General features: G+C 33.0%; 1 protein-coding gene across 1 annotated transcript in view; it reads right to left on the reverse strand.

The window, feature by feature from the left end:
• The window catches only part of LRP1B (LDL receptor related protein 1B), a gene marked incomplete at its 3' end in the record, with an annotated part of 1,847,377 nt that overhangs the window by 551,123 nt on the left and 1,272,573 nt on the right, over positions 1-23,681 (reverse strand). The gene's annotated exons all lie outside the window — the stretch shown is intronic.

Consider the following 23,681-nt stretch of genomic DNA (forward strand, 5'->3'; position numbering starts at 1 on the left):
ACATTAGGAAAAGTAAAATATAGCCAGACACAATAACACATGTCTATAATCCCAGCTACTTGGGAGACAGAGGCAGAAGAATTACCAATTCAAATTTAACTTGGCCTACTTACTGAGACCCTGTCTCAAATTAAAAATAAATAAATAAATAAAAATGGGGAACTGGAGATATAGCTCAGTAGTAGAGTACTTGCCTAGCACTTTTGAGACCCTTTGTTCAATTCCCAGTATCAAAAGAAAAAAAAAAGATATAAAGAAAGAAAGAAAAAGAAAAAAAATAAATTTAATTTAAATGTTTGATACTGAGACACAGATTACTTTTTAAATATCTAAATCAAGCAATATGTGACTTCAGAAAATTCTGTGTTCAATTGCTGTCTCTTCAAGTATAGTCTGGCTTGAATAAAATTTCCCAGAAAAAAAAAAAAACTCAGGTATCACTACTTAGCTTTAGTTTGAGTTACTGTTAGTATAAAGTGACATGATGCCAAGATATTTGTTTCATTCCAACCTGAGACAATACCTACAATATATAAGTAGACATCTAGAATTACCTCTTTGGTTCTTTGATTTTTGTCAGCCTCAAATTAACAAGCAGTTGTAATTATGTGGCTGTAATACTCCACTTATCTTTAGTTCAGTCCACTGAAGTCCAAATATACTAGAATAAATTTATGCTGAGATTGCTAAGACCAAATAAGAACAAAGCTATCCAAACAATTTTGAAGGAAAAATAAATTTGTACTAATTCTACTGTTACACTTGAATTGTCACAGCCATAGAGCACAATAAAAGATTAGTCATTCACCTCACTTACCAGGTAGGCATTGTGTCAACATACATCAACACATAAAGAAAGATGAGTACAGTACAGTAAGTTATTTAAAAAAGGAGAGAGAAACCATTTACATAACTTTTGTTATTATAAGACTTTAATTGTCACATTTTATTACTAGTCTTGTTTATAATCACTATCACAAATCTGTAAATTAAACTTTATCATAGGTATGTAGGCATAGTCAAGACATCATAGTGTATATAGGGATCAATACTATCCAGTGTCAGATACCTCTGAGGGACTGGAAGATATCCCTGAGAATGAAAGAGGACTTTTGTAACTCAAAAAACTATTTAAAATATAAAGCATTCCATATCACTTTCTACCTTAACTATTCTACTATTACTTTTTAAATTAAGAGATAATGTGGGGCAATAGAAGATACTTATCTCCCAACTAAAAAAGAAAAGTCTCTCAAATTAATTTGTTTTTAAATACTTTAAAACACAGAGCACTGTTAATTTTTTCCCTAAAAAATAAATCCAGATAAAGTTGACATTTAGCAGTTTACAAATGGGAATCATTATTTAATGCTTTTAAGAATGATAAAGCCAAGATGATTTAATTATTCCATTTATGTTAATGAGAACATTCTCTGATCACTAATTATAATCTGGTTACAAAAATAGTACCATGATGTATTCTCAATTGTATTTATCCATTCTGCTAGGTAATTAGTATTGAGAAAAGCAACATATTGGAACACAGCATTTTAAGGTGACAAAAACTGCAGGAGAAGTATCACATATAGTCCTTTGGAGATTTCTCATAGTACTTTTAATGTAAATTTTGATGGGCTATTACTTTTCATTAATGCTAGTTTGAGTACTTAGAGAAGACAACTATGTACTGTACTTAGTGCTGGGCAAATTGCCTGGATATACTTATATATTACTGTTACTTTAATGAATAGTATTATGGCAATTAGAAGACTGATGGCTTAGAAAATTTAGGTGGATGTATTTGAAATTCCTTGAGCTAAGTGACATTGCTCAGTGTGTATCACAAAGTAACATCTCTTTTTTTAAAAAAGCATGATGTGAAAGCAGAGTCATTTAAAATATATAGTATAATTATAGTGCATTTAAAAATTGGATTGCATATTGCAAATTCATGTGGAAATGCAATACACCTGTAACAATTAAATCACTGAATCTTTTGCTGAAAAGTGATGTAAACAAAATTTTTAAGTGAATAGGATATCATTTGAGTCTTTTAAAATAATGTTATTTGCTGATCTTTTCACTACATTTTTTTAAAGTAAAACATACATAAATCAGTTTGGTATAAACATTGTAATAAGTATACAAAAACCTGACAAAATTCTATAAATGAATGATAATTCACATACCTAAGAAAATTACAGTTTTTCTATCCAAGACACAGTAACTAGAATTACTTTTCTAATTTGTTTTAAAGTCTTAATTAAAAGAACTATTCTCAAATATTATGTTCTATGTTCCACAGATGATTTCTACTGAGTAATCTTTCTTAAGTATATAATTTCAGAAAACTGGTATCTAGAGATAATTCTTCCCCAAAAACCAATCTTTTCCAAAATTAAGTGTTTTTTTAAATCTACCTAATTATAACTGGCAAAATATTGTTTCATAAAAATTCACAAACATATTCAATAAATCATTGAAGCTTTCAATTTTAGAACATTTAAAATTAAAACAACAAGCTAAGAGTTCTTCAAAGTTAAGTTTATTTTAAGTAATTATAATTGTTTTCTTCATTTGCCAGATTTTATGTTTTATTATTTCTATAAACATTAACTATAAAAGCTTGAAATAATAATGTTTACTAAAAATTTCCTTCTTATTGAAATGCAAAATCGTTAATAGTAACGGGTATAGTAAATTGGAAATAAAGCAAAACACATGGAGTATAACTAATTTCATCATCATTAAGAATTTCATACACATGAAAGCTAAGCATTCTTTAAGAAGAAGTAAAGTTATTATAGATTACTACTTTTAGCTCATTGTTAATTTATGCATAAGTTAACTATATATTTCACAGATTAATGTCAGCAGTGAAACCACATGAAATATCAGGTATTTTTTAAGCATGAAGTTCTACATAGAGGAACGTAAGTTCTGTGCCTGTGACATTTAAACAACCAAACAAACAAATATTTAGGCTCTCTTCTAAAAGCAATGGTGTTTAAAAATATGTTCATAAGTCAATTGACAGTTCTATTCTTTCATGTTTTTTTTTTTCTTTCTGTTACTGGGGTTTGAACCCTGGGCCTCTCATGTGCTAAGTATAAACTCTTCCACTGAGCAAAAACCCCTAGCTAAAATTGCATTTCTTGATCTCTCTTCCATGTGTGCTCTTCCTTAGATACCTGAGTGATTCACTCCTTAATTCCTCTGGATTTTTGTTTGACCATCACATCTATGAGACTTTCCATGAGCTCTCCTCTTAAAATTGTATTGTGTCTGACTCCTTCAGCCTACCTAACTCCATGCTTCCTATTCAAATACCCTACCTGAATTTTCTCTTAATATCTCTCACCATTTGACAACCCTGCTTTCAGTCCTTGTTATGGTTTAGATATTAGGTATCCCTCTAAAGCTCATGTGTGACCCAATGAAAGCAAATTTAAGGTGAAATGATTGGGTTTTAAGAGTCTTAGCTTAATCAGTGAATTTACCTACTGATAAAGATTCAGAGGGGTAACTGTAGGCTGATAAGGTGTGACTGGATGATGTCACTAAGGGTGTGCCTTTGGGGTTTATGTTTTATTTTTTTCTGTGGTGAGGGGAACTCTCTGACTTCTGCTTTCTAGTGTCATATCTGGAGCTGATTTCCTTTGCCACACTACTCCACCATAATATTCTGCCTCATATCAGACCCAGAGCAATGGAGTTGGTTATCTGTGGACCAAGACCTGTTGGTTTATTTGTGAGCCATAACTAAGGTTTACTTCTCCATGCTGTTATTGTTGTGTTTTTGATTGCAACCGTATAAATGCTGACTAAAACTATCCTTCATTTGTTTGTTTTCCCCCACTGAGAATATTATCTGCTTAAAGAAAGAGAAGACTTGCTATGTTCTAGCACTTAAATAATACCTGGCTTATAATAGTTATATAATAAATTATTGAATCAATAAATGAATCAAAATTGGGTCAATAAGTATATTAATAGCATCAAACCTGGTATGGTGGCTTACAACTCAACCTTGCAGTCATTACCATAGACTTCTCCACGTAATAGCCCCTATCCTTTTGACAACAGACAAGGCCTAGAAGTAGCTGCATCTCAGAGCAGGCATCCCAAAGACAGTGTAAGGCCCATCCATTCAGCCCCATCTCTGGAAAACATTGCTTCCAACTTGGGACACCTCAACTATCATCTACAGTTAACTCGGCTATTGACGCCACCAACTTTAGATGCAGAGGCATACATTGAGGGACATCAGCAGGGTCTGGAAGCCCAACATAATGGTAAGGTACAGACAATCTGCATGGGTACTACAAGAATATAGGGTAGAAACTGTAATACCTCAGATCCACACTGCAAGAAATAAAAAGACATAGACAACATGAAAAAACAAGGGAAGAAAGTGCCCCAAACGAACCAGGATACTACAATACCAGAACCCATGGACAATGCACTTGATGAAAGGTCAGAGAAGGAGTTCAGAAGGTTCATAATTAAAATGGTCTGGGAATTAAAGAATGACCTAAATGAGCAAATACAGGCAAAAATTGATCACTCCAACAAAGAGATAAGAGAGCAAATACAGGTAGCAAAATATTATTTCAAGAAATAGATAGAGATACTGGGGAAAAAAACAGTCAGAAATCCTTGAAATGAAGGATACAATGAACCAAATAAAAAACTCAAAAGAAAGCATAGCTAACTTGGAAGAAAGAACAAGAACGTCAAATAATGAAGACCAATTATACAGTCTGGAAAATAAAGTTGATCTCACAGTGAAGATAGTAAGAAATCATGAGCAGAACGTCCAAGAATTATGAGACAGCATCAAAAGACCAAATCTAAGAGTTATCAGGATAGAGGAAGGCAGAGTTTCAAACCAAAAAAAATGCACAGTATCTTTAAGGAGATAATATCAGAAATTTCCCAAGCATGAAGAGTGAATTGGAAAACCAAATACAAGAGGCTTACAGGACACCAAATATACAAAATTACAACAGACCTACACCAAGGCACATTATAATGAAAGTGCCTAGCATACAGAATAAGGACAGACTCTTAAAAGCCATAAGAGAGAGGAATCAGATCACATATAGGAGGACACCAATTCAGATCTTGGCAGATTTTTCAACCCAGACCCTCAAAGCCAGGAGATCATGGAACAACATATACCAAACTCTGAAAGAAAATGGATGCCAACTGAGAATCTTATATCCAGCAAAACGAAGCTTTAGATTTGATGATGAAATAAAAACCTTCCATGAAAAACAAAAGTAAAAAGAATTTACAAATAGAAAGCCTGCTCCAGTCAGAATGGCAGCTATTATGAAGACAAACAACAATAAGTACTAGAGAGGATGTGGGGAAAAAGGTATACTTAATACATTGCTGGTGGGACTGCAAATTGGTACAGCCAATATGGAAAGTAGTATGGGGATTCCTTGGAAATCTGGGAATGGAACCACCATTTGACCCAGCTATTCCTCTCCTAGACTATACCCAAAGGACTTAAAAAATAGCATACTACAGGGACACAGCCACATCAATGTTTATTGCTGCACAATTCACAATAGCTAAAATGTGGAGCCAAACTAGATGCCCGTCAGTGGATGCATGGATTAAAAAAAGTGGCATATATACACAATGGAATTTTACTAAGCATTAAAAGAGAATAAAATCATGGCACTTGCAGGTAAAGGGATGGCACTGGAGAAGATAATGCTAAGTGAAATTAGCTAATCCCCAAAAAAACAAATGCCAAATGTTTTCTAATATGATATAAGGAGGCTGACTCATATTGGGGTAGGGAGGGGGAGCATGGGCAGATTAGATGAATTCTAGATAGGGAAGAATGGTGGAAGGGGATGGGAGGGGGCAGGGGATTAGCAAGGGTGGTGGAATGTGATGGACATCATTATCCAAAGTACATGTATAAAGACTCGAATTGGGTGGCAACATACTTTATATATAAACAGAGATACAAAAATTGCAATATATATGTGTAATAAGAATTGTAATGCATTCTACTGTTGTGTATTTTAAAAAAAATCAATAAAACTAAAAAGAAAAAGAAAAGCCTTGACTACAGAACATTGTTGGCAAAATATTCCATAAATACAAAATAAAAAACAATGATTAAAATCAGCAGAGGGCAGTATTACAGTAAAGGAACATATAATCAGAGAAGAAACCAAATCATGTTAAATACCAAAAATAAACAAAAATGGCTGGGAATACAAAGAATGTCTCAATAATTAACCCAAATGTTAATGGTCTAAACTCATCAATCAAAAGACATAGACTAGCAGATTGGGTCAAAAAAATATGCTGCCTCCAAGAGACTCATAGGAAAAGATATTCACAGACTGAAGGTGAAGGGTTGGAAAACATCATACCACTCACATGAACTGCAGAAGCAAGCAGGGGTTTCCTTCCTCATATCAAATAAAATATAACATCAATAACTTAGACTAAACTGACATATATAGAATATTTCATCCTTCAACGAGAGAATACACTTTCTTCTCAGAAGCACATGGATTCTTCTCTAAAATAGACCATATATTATGGCACAAAAGAACTTTTAGCAAAATTAAAAAGAGTAGAGATACTGCCCTTCATTCTATCAGATCATAATGGAATGAAATTAGAAGTCAATGATAAAATAAGAAACAAAAGCAACTCCAACACCTGGAGACTAAATAATATGCTACTGAATGAAAAATGGGTTGCAGAAGACATCAAGGAGGAAATTTAAAAAAATGGAGAGGTGAAGGAGAATACAGATACAACATATAAATACCTTTGGAATACTATGAAAGCAGTTCTAAGAGGAAAGTTCATTACATGGAGTTCATTCCTTAAATGAAGAAAAAGTCAACAAATAAATGACTTAATGTTACATCTCAAAGCCCTAGAAAAAAAAGAGCAAATCAACACCAAAAGCAGTAGAAGACATGAAATAATTAAAATCAGAGCTGAAATCAATGAAATTTAAACAGAAGAAACAATTGAAAACAATTGACAGAACAAAAAGTTGGTTCTTTGAAAAAATAAAATTGACAGACCCTCAGCCATGCTAATGCAGAGAAGGAGACAGAAAACTCAAATCACTAACATATGTGATGAAAAAGAAAATATCACAATAGACACTACAAAAATACAGAAGATAATTAGAAATTCTTTTGAAAACTTGTACTCCAATAAAATAGAAAATATCGAAGGCATTGTCAAGTTTCTTAAGTCAAATGATTTGCCCAAATTGAATCAGGATAATATGCACAATTTAAACAGACCAATATCAAGTGATGAAATAGAAGACGCTATCAGAAGCCTACCAACCAACAAAAGCCCAGGACGGGATGGATACACAGCTGAGTTCTACAAGACCTTTAAAGAAGAACTAATACCAATATTCTTCAATTTATTTTAGGAAATAGAAAAAGAAGGAGCACTTCCAAACTTATTCTATGTGGCCAATATCACCTTGAGTACAAAACCAGGCAAAGACATATCAAAGAAAGAAAACTTCGGACCAATATCTCTAATGAACATAGATGCAAAAATTCTCAATAAAATTCTGGCAAACTGAATACAAAGACATATCAAAAAGATGGTGTATCATGATCAAATTGGAGTCATCCCGGGGATGCAAAGTTGGTTCAACATATGAAAATCAGTAAATGTGATTTATCATATCAATAGACTTAAAGATAAGAATCATATGATCATCTCAGAAGATGCAGGAAAAGCATTTGAAAAAATACAGCACTGCTTCATGTTCAAAGCACTAGAAAACTTAGGGATAACAGGAACATATATCTCAACATGAAAAAGGCTATCTATGCTAATCCCCAGGCCAACATCAGTCTAAATGGAGAAAAATTGAAGGCATTCATTTTTAAAAACTGGAACAGGACAGGGATACCCTCTTTTATCACTTCTATTTAACATAGTTCTTGAAACACTGCCAGAACAATTAAACAGATGAAAGAGATTAAAGGGATACACATAGGAAAAGAAAAACTCAAATTGGCGCTATTTGCTAATGGTGTGATTCTATGCCTAGAAGACCCAACAAGTTCCACCAGAAAACTTGTAAAACTAGTAAATGAATTCAGCAATGTAGCAGGATATAAAATCAACACTCATAAATCAAAAGCATTTCTGTATATTAGTGACAAATCCTTGGAAAGGGAAAAGAGGAAAACTACCACATTTACAATAGCCTCAAAAATAAATAAATAAAATAGTTGGGAAGCAACTTAAGGAAAGAGGTGAAAGATCTATATAATGAAAATTACAGAACCCTAAAGAAAGAAACCAAAGAAGACCTTAGAAGATGGAAAGGTCTACCTTGTTCTTGGATAGGCAGAATTTATATTATCAATATGACCATACTACCAAAAGCACTATACAGATTTAATACAATGCAAATCAAAATCCCAATGACATTCCTCATAGAAATGGGAAAAAACTGTCATGAAATTCATCTGAAAAAATAAGAGACCCAGAATAGCTAAACCAATCCTTAGCAGGAAGAGTGAAGCAGGTAGCATATATACAGAGATATAGCAACAAAAACAGCATGGTATTGGTACCAAAACAAGCTGGTAGACTAATGGTATAGAATAGAGGACACAGAGACTAACTCACAAAATTGCAATTATCCTATATTAGACAAAGGTGCCAAAAACATGCATTGGAGAAAAGATAGCCTCTTCAACAAATGATGCTGAGAGAACTGGAAATCTATTTGCAACAAAATGAAATTAAACCCTTATCTCTCACTATGCACAAAACTCAACTCAAAATGGATCAAGGACCTAGGAATAAAACCAGAGACCCTGCTTCTAATAGGAGAAAAAGTAGGCCCTAATCTCCATCATGTGGAATTAGGCCCCAACTTCCTTAATAAGACTCCTTTGGCACAAGAATTAAAATCAAGATTCAATAAATGGGATGAATTCAAATTATTCTTCTTTGAACTTGGCATTTCATGAACAAAAGAAACAGCATGTGAGGTGAAAAGAGAGACAGCCTAAAACTTACGAGCAAATCTTTACCCTTCACACATCAGATAGAGCACTAATCTCTAGGATATTAAAAAAAAAAAAAATCTCAAAAAGCTAAGCACCAAAAAAAAAAAAAAAAAAAACCACAATAAATAAATGGGCCAATGATCCGAACACACACTTCTCAGAAGATGATATACAATGAATCAACAAATATATGAAAACATGTTCATCATTGCTAGCAATTAGAGAAATGCAAATCAAAACTACTCTAAGATTTCATCTCACTCCAGTCAGAATGGCAGCTATTATGAATACAAACAACAATAAGTGTTGGTGAGGATGTGGGGAAAAAGGTACACTCTTACACTGCTGGTAAGATTGCAAATTGGTGCAGCCAATATGGAAAGCAGTGTGGAGATTTCTTGGAGAACTGGGAATGGAACAACCATTTGACCCAGCTATCCCTCTCCTTGGTCTATACCCGAAGGACTCAAAAATAGCATACTACAGGGACACAGTCACATCAATGTTTACAGCAGCACAATTCACAAGAGCTAAACTGTGGAACCAATCTTGATGCCCTTCAATAGATGAATGGATTTTAAAAAATATGGCATATATACACAATTGAATATTATTCAGCAATAAAAGAGTAAAATCGTGGCATTTGGAGGTAAATGAGCGGAGTCGGAGGAGATAATGCTAAGTGAAGTGAGCCAATCCCAAAAAACCAAATGCTGAATGTTTTCTGTGATATAAAGATGCTGATTCATAGTGGGGTGGAGAGGGGGAGCATGAGAGGATTAGATGAATTCTAGATAGGGCAGAGTGGGAAGGGGAGGCACATGAGGTTACAAATGATAGTGGAATATGATGAACATTATTATCCAAAGTACATGCATGAAGACAAGAATTGGTGTGAAAATCCTTTGTATACAACCAGAGATATGAAAAAAATGTGCTCTATATTTGTAATATGAATGATAATGTATTCCTCTGTCATATATAAATAAAAAATTTAAAATCATGTGTTTTATTTATTTTTAAAAGTCTGTCTTTATTCTTTTTTTTTCTCCTTTTATTTTTCCTTTTTTAGTATTAGGGATAGAACTCAAAGGTTCTGTAATACTGAGTTCCATCCCCAGTCCTTTTCATTTTATATTTGCAACAGGGTCTCATTAAGTTGTTGAGACTAGACTCAAACTTGTGATCCTCTTACCTCAGGTTCCAAAATCCATAAGATTACAAGCCAAAGTCACCAAAACCTAATTAAAATGATTCTGTGTTAACCAAAACATGTGATAGACTTTCAGTCATAATAATAGTTGTCATAGATGGATTAGCTTATGAGGATTGGAGAAGTCTTTTTGGAATAGTGAGGGTTTCTCAACCTTGGGTATTTTGACATTTTAACACAAATACTTATTACTGGGAACTGTCCTGGACCTGGTATGATGTTGACCAGTTCCTACTCTCTACCCACTAGATAACAATAGTGGACCTTTATCCCTACAGTTGTCACAGTCCAAAATGTCTGGAAACTTCCTTGGTAGGAAACATTATCTAGGGTTCAGAATCACTAGCATAGTAGGAATAACTCTAGCTTTGGAGTTACAGAGATTTTTGTTAAAAACCCATTTTTGAATTTGGGCATTTCATGGTTTTAAGAAGTAACACAGGAGTCATTTAAACTCCATTACATGGTTACTGTGTCTATTAGCACTAACTTGTGTAAATTGTCCAGAATAGAGTGCATGTTCTCCAAATAATAGTTACGAAAATAAATACTACAACACAGGGGTTAGGAACATATTATTAATGTAATGTATACATGTGATAAAAATTGAAGAAATCTTTACCAGCTTTCAAAACCTAGCTATTTACAATTAAAAGTATATTTTGGATAATCAATCAATCAGTCAAAATACAAATGTGCTGTGGACTGATTATATCCACCCCTCCTTTGCCCCATTTTTATGCTGAAGCCATAATTTCTAATATAATATTATCTGAAAACAGATCTTTGGAGGTAATTAGTTTTAGATGAGGTCATGAGGGTGGGGTTCTTGTGATGGGTATGTTAGAAACAATGAACATTTTGTTTCCTTCTTTCTATGTGAAGCAAAAATGTCACAAAGGACTAAAAGAATCCTTATAAGGAACTAATCAGCCTCCATCTTGACCTTCTACTTTCCAAACTCCAGAACTCTAAGGAAATAAATTTATATTATTTAAGCCATCTATACTATGGCATTTTGTTATGGCTACCCAAGTTAAGACAACCTCATTTTTAATAACTGCATAATATTTCATTATATGGATATAGATGCAAGGATTCACTACAGAGATATACAAACGAATTTATGAGTCATTGGGTTGTCTTTTATAATGGGCATGTAGGGCTTGTTTTATTTTACTTTTGTAATTTCAAGTATTGATGTAAAGAATATTCTTTGCATACATCTCAAAGAGAACATAATTTAGTGTGAGTGTTCCTAAAGGACAAATTCCTAGAAGAATTATAGAATTTAAAATATAAGCCTAATAAATTAGAAAGTGTGATATGCTATTTATTAACTATGTAACTGTATACAATTAACTTGGGCTAACACAATTAACTGAGCCTCATCTGGGAGGACGGCTCATGGCACCTCTCTCATGGGACTGTTGTAAGAACTATAGGAGTTAAGATTTGTAAATTAAATTCTATAATGTTTTATTTATTTATTTATAATTGTGACTATAATATTAAGCAGAAAAATGCTTTTAGGCCCAAATGTGAGGCTATCTTCACTAACTCAAAACATTCCAAATACCAAAGTTTTGTTTTGTTTGGAAATCTTTCACTTCTATTTTTGTTGTTGTTGTTGTTGTTTTTTGTTTGTTTTTTTTTGTTTTTGTTTTTGTTTTTTTGGATTTCCTATGCTTCCATTAAGCTGTTTAGCTTCTTTAAAAACAGGCATCATCCAATAAAAGTCTTCTTTTCTTGTTTTTCTATGTACATATAATATGTGACAGAGATGACTGACTATATTTTAAATATCAATCATGTTATTCAATTTTGTTCCTTTTTAGTTCTAATCCTTATTTTTAAATTTTTATTTTAATATTTATTTTAATAATTATTTCAATTCCTCAATGTATTTATGGCTGTGTTGAACCTTTATAAATATTTTGCTAGATTACACTTTAACCAGCAACATATTTTGATCATAGTGGTAGATGTTTTTGTGTGTAAATGGTCATTATTTCATTTATTCAAATGTTCTCATCATTACTGAAAATTATTAAATACAAAGCACCTTGATGAGAGTCATGAGTGAATAAAATATGGTCCCAAGTTATGGTGAATTGTGACATATTTGCATCTGAAAATTATAAGAAACAAACAAACAAAAATATTCCAGGATTCATTACATACAGCTCAGGGGTAAAGCACTTACATAGCATGCATGAGGTCACACACACAAAAAAAACATTATATCAGCAAAAATGCAAATAGGTTCAGAGGAGGGAAAGATTTCACATCATACTGGGGAAAAAATGACCTATGTCTTAAAGGGTGGATGGTGTATCACACATTGGAAGGCAGTCAAAACACCAGCAAGAGAAAGGCATCTGACAGAAGAAAGGGTACAGGAGAGAAAAGTAAGACAGAGTTGTGAAAAGTGAAGATGCTCTCTTTAGTGGAAATAGTACTTGACTTGAGCCAGGATACTGGAGCTTAAGTTTCACGGTACTGAGTTATAATAAATGTTTCTAACCCTAAGTTTCTTTATTTATCAGGCAAGAATAATAATGCTGGGAAAAAAGATTTAGGGAATAAAAATAAGGCAAAATGAGCATTTCAGAGTCAGTTGCCTTAATTTCAGCTTCTGACAGTGACTAAACTGGTGGTGCCACTGAACATTCCATGACAGCATGTCATGGGAGTTTGCAGACTGCAGATACAGATTGAGAACAAACGTAAAGGCTATTGCTGTAGCTCAGACAAGAAGTTATTAAATATTTAACTAGACTTGGAAAAGAAAACACATACATGATTCAAAATAACAACAAAATAAGAATGGTTTTAATCATATTTAAAAGAAAGCAAAACATAGAAATCAAAATATATTTGAAGATCAAGGAAGGAAACTAGTCTTGTTCCCTCTGAGCTCAAGGCTGAGTGTCTGGAGAAATTACAGAATTACAGCCGAAAGTAGAACATTAGAGGAGAAGTTATTTCAGAAGCTGGAATTCAATTTCATTCTGCTCAATGAGCAATTTTGCAGAAGTTATCAGTGGACAGTGTTTTTTCCCTTGAGGGAATTAAGGAAGATTCTAGGATCATTATAGTTACCAAAATCCCCAGAGAGATACCCAGTACTGAAAAACTAAAAGGAACAAAACCAAAATACACCAGGGAATATCAGTGACATTTAGCAGGCAAGGGGTCAGGTATGAGACCCCTTCAGTACACTTTGCAGCATACTGAAAATAAAAATTATTCTATTTCCTACATGACTATTGGGAATATCAGCTATATCAATAGACATCTCTGAACCCATAACTGCATTCCATTTTATATTGAAGTACAAGGCATATTCTACAGGTTTGTTACTAAAATGTTTACTACTAAAGATGGTTTTCATCATTTCAGAAAAGTGAAACCATCATCAATTCTAATGGTTATTCCAGAGTTTCCAACACAGCACTCTTGGGTCAGTGAGTTTTTATTGATTTCATTGCCAGAGATTCTTTACATAGTAAAGGCATTGGTTTGATCAAATCGGGTTGTACCCAAGCATTTGTGCATTGATTTTTAAAAATTATTTTCCCCTTGATTTTGATTTATGTTGTATTCTGGCATTACATTCTTTTTTTTTTTTTTTTTTTTTTTTACAATAGAGGAAACAGATGAGAGTCAACCTTATAAATTTGAGTTTATTTCAAAGTCCTCAAAGGGGTAATTTTCAACAGGTCGCTTTTTTTAGAAGACGGGAAAGAGAAAGGGCATAGCAGCTTCAACCTGGGCAAGCTGCACCCTTCACTGTAAGGTTCATTTGTATGTGTATCAGTCTATCTTCCCCACCTGATAGTGTTTTGAATCCCGTGTATTATCCTACAACTTTCCTTGTTCCCTCATAATACTTAATCCTTGACAAAGTGTAGTCAATTTTCGTCTATTGTCTTTTTGCTTTATAGTAAGATAATGCTTATCAAATTATTTAAACATTAAAACTTTTATTTTAAACATAATCTAATGCAAAAGACCATTATATTGACTCCACTCCTCAAAACAATATCACCACCAATAACAACAATAAAAAAGATGCATTGTTTATATTCTGCTGGGCACTTCTCAAAATTCCTGTGTTTCTGTGGGTCATAGTTGACACCCAAAGGAGTAACAGACGTTTCAGAATGTACTTGGCTCAATTACTTTCAGGAAATGAGAATGTAGAAAATTAAAGCTTTTATCTCATTAAAAAATTGCCAAGAAAAAGAAAAAAGGAAGAGAGGAAGAAAGAAAAAAAAAGATAGAAAGATGGAGACCTAAGGTAGGTCTTTTCTATGTAGATAGAAAAGGAGATTTTTTTTTTAAAGGAAATAAGAGGGGGATCTCATAAGAGCAAAGATTCTTTGAAATCTTAAGTTTTAGCCCTTTTTGCATTTAGAGGGAGAGAGAAATTTAGTGACCTTTCATAAAATATAATCTACATTTGACAACATATAAAATGGATTTACATCATATAAAACAGAAGAAATAACTCCTTAAGGTGGACTATTACAGGAAAGAACTTCCAAGTTATCAGATGCCCCACTGCTAAAAGGCACCATATAGAATCCTTTCAGACTAGATTTCAGTGAGAACCTGCAAGAGCTCAGTCTGCAGATCTTAACAAGATTAAGTGTCTCAGACCCCCAGCTTGTCACTTGTCATCATTTATAATGTTCCATAGATGTCATGACAACTTGCCATAGTAATTTATCTTAGCAAGTAAAGTAGAAAAATGACTTGATGATTTCTGCATGCCAGTCTTACTAGGTTGTTTATTATATGCCTATTTTTAATTTGTCTATCATAGTTTCTAAAGTATATATCTGATGAAATTCATAACAAGTATGCAAATTGAATACTAGACATGCTTTATATTTAATAAGTCATAATTATTTATCATGCTAAATAATATCTTGCTGAAATAGAATACAGGTATAATTTTAAGAGTGTTACATTGAGAAACCAGCTGAGAGCTTGTGTTATAGGTGAAAATTAATTTTTGCCGTTAACTGTGACTCAAGAGTCTTTCAGTTAGCAGAGAGGTTAGGCTTTGTCATAGAAAGTCTAGTGGGAGCATTTGAAACAATTAATCCCCAACAATCTTAACACTGTATTCATTCTTAAGCAAATGGATATGACATTCTGTGATATTCAGATGATATCTAAGAGCATTTTAATCTGACAGCCTTTATTTTCCCATGAGCAAATTATCCATGTGCTGTGAATCTTCATAGCAGCTATCATGATGAATTTGAGTTTGTGAGGTAAGCCCAAATAAAGTATGAACAAATGTCCTTATGGGTTAGATTTGCTAAAACCTTTCAAGGGCTCCCTAAAGGACAGATAATTAGGTTAGTTTGTCAACATTGATTTAAAACAAATATCTTGTACATAATCAAATCAACAGAAGCCAATTTTCACTTATTATAGGGCTAAATCTATTTATCTATTTCTGACAAAAGACTGAAAATACATGGAGAACATGCCTGTTTCCCTCCCTCTGTAGATCCCAATAGTAGCCAAAAATAAATCTCTCTCTAATATTTACTTATTATGCTTACTTCTGGAAAATTGCTTCTTGAAACAGATGAATAGTGTAATATAATTAAGTTGGGCTGATAACATAAAATTCCAGCTCAGAGAGATTAAGTATTCATGGTAATTATATAAACTTTTATAATTATATAAACTCTTTTTTTTTTAACTGTGGCTCAAGGTTCCGTACAGAAATTCTTGGCCAATTGAAATATATTCTAAGATTGGATGGGTGTTAGTGATTGTAACAGATGCTTAAAGAAAGTACAAACCTATTCAAGGACAAGAACTTACCAATTTTCTTTTGTAAACACCCACCAAATTTTCAACTAAAATTCAAAATTAAATTATTTTGCCTAATTTGTAAAACAGGTTAATAGAAATTTGGATAAACTTCACAAATTAAATGTATCCTTTTAATTTTTATCATCTCCTCTGTGTTGATTTAACCACTTTATTTAAAAGTACTTTCAGTGATAGAGTACTTACCTAGCATATAAAAAACCCTGAATTCAATCCCCAGAACCACACACAAAAATAAATCAAATAAAATAAAACTACTTCTTGCACCCTGGATCAATGCATCATGAATAAACTCAGGCAAGATCAAAACACAGTAGCTGCTGTTTTCAAGCTTCACAGACTAGAAAATGAAGGCCTAGAATTCACTGACTGTCCCAAATTATGTGGTTGGTTATTACCTAAAATATAATTTTCCTACTTGATAAAATAATTTTATCTCTATTTAATCCTAAATGCCTATGAGTTAATCATATAATGAGGACTCCTAATTCATTCGTGTTAATACATATATATATGTGTGTATCTTTATACATATATAAAAATTTATATATATGTATGTAGATAGATAAATAGATAAAAGTGTATGCATAATGAATAGATGAGCATCTATATACTGGACTGAATGTGACCCCCCACAATTCACATGTTGGTGCCCTAGCCCTAGTGTTATGGCTCTAGGAAGCAAGGCATGTGGGAGGCAATTAGTTCATGGGGCAGAGCCCCCATAGATAGATAGGATTAATCCGGTGTAAAAGGGGCCCCAGAAAGTCTCATTGTCTTGCTCCTTTTCTTTCTCATTTACTTTCCTTTCTGAAAATATAAGAAGTCAACAGTCTGCAGTCCGGAAGGCCTTCATGAGAACCTGATCATTCTAGTACCCTAATCCCAGACTTTCAGACTCTAGAACTGTGAGAAAAAAAATAATTTACTATTTTTATAAGCCAGTCTATAACATTTTGTTACAAAAGCCCAAACAAAGACATAAGCATATATATAAATGTATACCCTTGATCATCAAGAATAAAATGCAATAATAATTTTGGAATCCTTATCTATAAATGTAAGGGTTAATATAATACATCAAAATAAATATTAACAATAAAATTAGATACACAATGGAATTTAAATGGTAGTAACAGTACATACAATAGACTAGAAGAGAATAAAGAATAGTAGCTCAGAAGTGTGAGGGTGGAGAGAAGAGTTGAATACAATCTCATAGCCTTAGAACTACTGAGGACTCAAACTTCTGGCTTAAAAAAATCTTGATTAATTACTTCACTACACATTGTGATGGACTTCATAGGGATAACTGTGAATAAACCATTTTTGAGCATGAAATCCACAAATTTTAATAATTTTCTATTAGACATAGGACTTCATATTTGTTTAATATATGTACTTTTTCTTGTAATCTATGGTTGGTATATCCTACTAAGTCTTTTCTTTCATACAAAATGCAAATAAACTGACGTTATCTGAATTCCATTTACTTTTCTCCAATGAACAAAAAGCCTATCTTTGCCATTACATTTGTTTTATATGGATATTTTCTCTTAGCTTCATGAGTTGATTTTTATAATTTTCTCTCCAATATAAACTTAATATAGGCAGTCTGCTCTCACACTATATATGTAGAAAGAGAAAAGGAATAGCACATCAAAATCCACAAACAACTGATAAATCCTAATTTTTAATGAACAGTTTTAGCCTCCTTCTCACAAAGGCACTTAATAGTAAAGTAAAGCTTGACTAATATTAGTTTACTTCATTAACTCAGGCAGGTATTGATAAATAGGGCAATGTTCAAAAATGTGAGAATAAGGTGAATAAAAAGAAACAAAAAAGGCCTGTATCTGAAAGCTAAGTGTCCATCAGTTACATACTTACATAGTTAACTGTACACTATTTCATTACACAAACTCCTTCAAAACCATGTAGGAAGCTGTTTTAGAGTATCATTATGTCATGAACCTGAAGTACACTTATAAAAGAAAAATCTCTTAAGAACTGACTAAATACTGAGAAAAAATATCTAAGAGAAACAGTGGTAGATGTCACTTTGGAGCTACCAGCTATTCTTTTTGAAAGCAGAAGCTATTGTGTTAGCAAGGTCTGACAGTTGAGAAAAGACAATCAACAAGAGCACCTTTAGAAATGGGGAAGAATTTGATGTTCAAAGTTGTAGGCTAGTCAGGAACCTGAAAGGTGTTAAGAGTCTCATCAAACAGTCATTGTATACAAAGTGTCAATCGCATCTGACCAAGTGAACTTGCCAAGTCACTGGAGAGCAGATGAAGCACGCAAAAAAACCTCTGTTTGAATTTTCACAAACTTCAAAGATGTCTAACCTGGTAAGCTACAGAAATCATATGGAAAGATTTATTTCAATGTAATTATATATCTTTTATATTTTTTTTAAATGAAAGCACTTAATGATGACATAAAAACTGCAAAATAAGCAAAAAACTGAAGCAGTTCTTGTTAGTTCACACAGCATTCCTTCAAACTCCCCTTGCTATTTCTTCAAATTTTTACCCAGTGGTTACTATATTAAGGATTTTTTTTTGCCTACTCCATCTAATATTTCATCCCTACCACATGTATTTCCTTATCTTTTTGCTCAGTTATTTTCCACTTACACTTAACTATCAGGCTATATGTTTTATTATTTATCTTCTTTATTGTCTCTCCTCCATGCTACTGTGAAGCCTTGATGAAGTCAGTATTCTTGCCACTATATACATCAGTAGCTGGCACATATGGTAGGCAATAGTACACATTTCTTGATGAATTAAAGAATAAATGTCATTGGATAATCTTTGTTGGTAGGGATGCAAGATCCACATCTACCAATTTATTTGCCAAGAGTTGGTGGTACTACCTATACTCAGTTAAGAAGTAGACCTCATGTTGGTGTGTTCTTCTTCTTCATATACTTAGGCAGAATACAAGGTCTGGTCAGAGAGGATCATAAAACCTTGGAGAGAAATCATATAAACTGTCCTCTATAAGAGAAGCCCTTTCTCTTCTGTAAATGATGCCAGCTCTGCCAAGTGCTGTGTGCAATGGCACAGCTAGGTACTGGCCATCTTAACTTTTCTTCTCTCAACAATTCAATATCACCATATAAAGGATGAGCAAATTGGAGGTGACAACTGGTTTAAGGACCAAATGAACAACAGGGAGTTGTGGTAGCAGTTTAGCAGTTGTCTTGGCTTGTACACTGTTGGCCATCGCAGTCAGCCTCTACAGTGTGTTAGCCTGTGTGGCGGTTCTCTGAAAAGAAATGATCACTTTCTAACCTTTAAAAGTTGTGAGTTTTTAAATGAAAGTCTGGGTTGCTTGCTTTTCTTTTAATGAAGTATTTGTCACAAAAGATTTATGTTCTTTAGAGTAAAAATGAGTGGAGCTGAGAGGTTTTCTCCCTCACATGGGGCACTTGTTGTCTCTATTTATCACACTTCCCACCCCTCCAGAGTGAGTCCAGCTATTGAAGCCTGCACTCTATTCTCCCTCACCCTCATGTTACTCTGACTGAACTCACATATTTACAATCTGCCTGACTTTACTAAGCATTCATATTTAAGATTGTTCACAAATAAATGAGCACTCTGGGGATGGAGTAATATATTAATTAGTTATTTATTGATATACAACAAATTACCCTAAAGTTTAGCATCTTAAAACAATAAGTATTTGTTATCTCACATGATTTCTCTAAGAGTCAGAAATCTGGGATAGTTATGTAGGTGGTTCTTGTTTGGAGTTTCCTTTGAGGTGCAGTTGATCTTATTGCCTTTCGTTTTAGTCCTTTGAAATCCTGACCAGGACTAGGACTCCTGGTTTGAAATGACTGGCTGACTTGGGGTTGGCTGGAGATCTTGTTTCTTGCTGTGTGTGCTTCCCTATTGAGTTTTGTGGTAGTCCCCATAACGTGACAGCTGGCTTTACTCAGTGAGTGATCCAAGAAGGAGGGCAAGAAGTCTTCTGCCTTTTATGACCTTGTCTCCACAGTTACACATTATTCCTTTTACCTCATTCTGTTTATTAAAAAGGAGTCATTAAGTCCAATCCACACTTAATAGGAGGGAAATGAAGCTCTACTTCTTGAGGGGAGAAATATAAAAGCATTTTTGAAATGATCTCATTCTTGGGGTTTGAGGATTGATGGAATCATCAATTAATTGCTTTATTTTGATCTGGGTATTGCCTGGGTATTACCTTCTACTTTCTCTAACTTTAAAATTTCAAAATTATTTTCATTTATTTTGATTTTACTATTTCAAGAAAACTTGGAACCCCAAGCATTACAATTCATAATCATCAAAGATTAATAATTGATTAAAATTGTATTAAGACATTTCTCCATTAGTTTTAGGAAAAGCTCTCTTAAATTTTAGTGAAACACCAATTCCCAGTTGTTTGTTATCCATTGCTTATCTAGTGTCTCTGGGAAGCTGTCGTACACTTATATGTAGGAATCCCTTCACAGCACAATTATTTTTTTTGTTTTCTGGATATATAATTTCAGTAGCACTCTAGGCAATTTTTTTTTAAACATTTGTAACTGCAATCATCAGTAATCCCATGGATAGTGTGAGGTTGCTCTGTTTTACTTTTTTATTGCCTTTTTGTGGCCATAATATTCATCCTCAGCAGGAAGCAGTCATCACCCTTTGCTTCCATTCTCAAAGAGAAAGAGTAGAGTTTCAGAGTAAAGGAAAGGAAGTCTGAACAGAAAAGAGAGTTCAGAGTTTGCCAGGAAACTTCACAGAGATTCCTGCCTTATCTCTCTTTGGTTGTGTTCTCTATATTTTAAACACCTGAACTGCTAGAAGTATTTGACATATCCAGGTAGTATGTTGGCAGTACAGGCCTTCATAGGTTTTTTTTTGTATTTATTTTCATTTTTAGGTTTAATTACTTTGTGGTGGCCTAGGGAAGTATGTATATATAACCATGTACTTGTTATAGATTTTAAATTGTACAAAAGCAGGTTCCCATGAACAGCTGATGCTGTATCAGATTCAAAAACATTGACACATTATATATATACACATTATGATTTCACCCAAACTTTCTTCCATTCTGACAGTGTGCAAAAACATCTGACTTTCTTTTTTTGCTGAAAAGGACTCCCTGATCCATTTTTGAAACTATTCATCATTAAGTTCTGTAAAGTTAGCATTCACTTCCTCATTAGAACAGAGTCTTAGCATTTATATTAGGGGAAATAAACCTTAATAAAGTCTTAAATTTTTCTTCAAGGTCATGGTTTTTATAGATATTTTTATTACACACTTCCATATATAAATTCTATATATTGCACACCATATATAATATATACATATTCACTAAAATTCAACGAATATCCTTGAAATGTTTTGTCTGACTTTTAACAGGTTTCCTGTAATTTACTGGGTTATTTTAGATTGTTTGCTATTTTGGGTTGATTTCAAAAAGTATAATGGAATTCAATTTTTGAAAACATAATGTGATTATTCAACCACTTTTTGAGTTTAATCTGTTTATTTTTATTCAAGTGGTTTAAGATATACAAAAATACACATAAAATAAATGTTCTTGTTAATTTGGCAAAGCTGAATGAAATACAAACATAATTTTAAGATAGTATTATAGATGTTAAAGAACAGTTCTAAATAAACTTATTACTCTAAAATAACACAACTATCAGTTACAATGTGTGTGTGTGTGTCTGTGTGTGTGTGTGTGTGTGTGTGTGTGTGTGTGTAGCTTCTGGAAACACACATGAGAAGAATGTCAACACGTTGCTAAATGAACGGCATAGGAATTGCCCAAAGACTAAAAATAAAAATAAATTAAATTGGGGCTGGGGTTGTGGCTCAGCAGTAGAGTGCTCGCCTCGCACCTGCGAGACCCTGGGTTTTGATCCTCAGCACCACATACAAAAATAAACAAGTGAAATAAAGGTGTTGTGTCCAACTACAACTAAAAAAAATAAATATTTTTTTAAAAATAAATTAATTAAATTGATTTGATTTATGCATGTCAGTTTCTCATCTAGAGGAAAAAAAACTATTTTTTTTTAAATTTAGGTTCTAAGAAACTGAAAAGAAAAACTTCATAAAACTGAGAGCTGAAGAGCAATTTAGAAAAAACTACAACAACAACAACAAAAAGGCACTGAAACAGCTGCTGTAGCATCACATCTCACATCTGAAAATGTCCATGGAGATACAACTGGAGAGGGCTTAACAGATTGAACCAAGGGGCGTAACATTTCAAATCATACATTTTCACAGAACTAAACTTTTAAAAAAGTATTTCCACATACATCTCACAAGCAATTCTCACAACTTTGTATCATGGGCACACATAGTTAATATCTGTACATCCCAATTATAAAAATGACATAGAGATCACTTGAGCCATTAATGGTTAGCTAATATATACATTTTCTCTCCTTCAAAATAAAAAAGGAGACTCATTCTTTCTTACACAAATTTTTGTGTAAGATATATAATCTTTTTAATCTAAACTTTTTTTACTTTTGGCCAGATATTGTTAATGATTATGAAAATTAATTTTCACACTTTTCCATTAATAACTAGTTACTCATAAACATATGCTAATGAAAATTGTTACCAAGAAAAAAAAGAGCATATATTAGTACCAGTCACAGTAAGGCAATCCTGTAATCCCAGTGGCTGGGAGGCTGAGACAAGAGGATCATGAGTTCAAAGCCAGCCTCAGCAACTGCAAGGTGCTAAGCAACTCAGTGAGACCTGGTCTTTAAATAAAATACAAAATAGGGCTGGGGATGTAGCTTAGTAGTTTAGTGCCCTGAGTTCAATCTCTAGTTACCCAACCTCCCCCCCAAAAAAAGCTCATTTTAAACCTGGGAAATGGTCAAAGGACTAAAATTACAGATTATAGGATATATAAAATTAAAAAGATCTAATTTCTTATCTATATAAATAAACTTTAAAAATATATTAGAATTGACTTTTCATAGTAGTATAAGTTATCCTGATTATATCACAACATTAGGAATTGCAAATATAAAGAAATTTTTCTGATATCCTGTAACAAAATGTAACTATTGATATTTATATAAAATATTAATCTTCATAGCTGACTCACCATGAACTTTAGCTGAAAGCCTGCCAAAAACAGAGCCATCCTCACCAAAGAGTATTTCTTATTGGTATTCACTTGTATATGTTTTTAAAAATGCAAATTATTATTATTTTTTTAAAGTTTACATTTCAAAAACTGGTTTCCCATGCAATATGGTAGAAGTTCTTTATTTGTTCTAAGGAAAACTTTCCTCTCTTTTAGATTCCTGATCACTTATATTCCAGGCCCCATTATTTCCTGAAAACTGAACAAAAGGCACGGAAATGAAACTGAAATCAGTAAAACCTCTCTGTTCATTTCTAAAGTTAAGGATGAATTATTGGGTTGAGAGAATAATTTCATTAACTTACTTTCATAGGCCAAATTGATCCTGTTCCCTTATTTTTCAAATTATCTATGTGGATGAAGCTATGCTTTAAAAACAG

The sequence above is a fragment of the Spermophilus citellus genome (genome assembly GCF_964194105.1).
Source record: "Spermophilus citellus genome assembly, chromosome: 11".
In the NCBI taxonomy this organism is placed as follows: domain Eukaryota; kingdom Metazoa; phylum Chordata; class Mammalia; order Rodentia; family Sciuridae; genus Spermophilus; species Spermophilus citellus.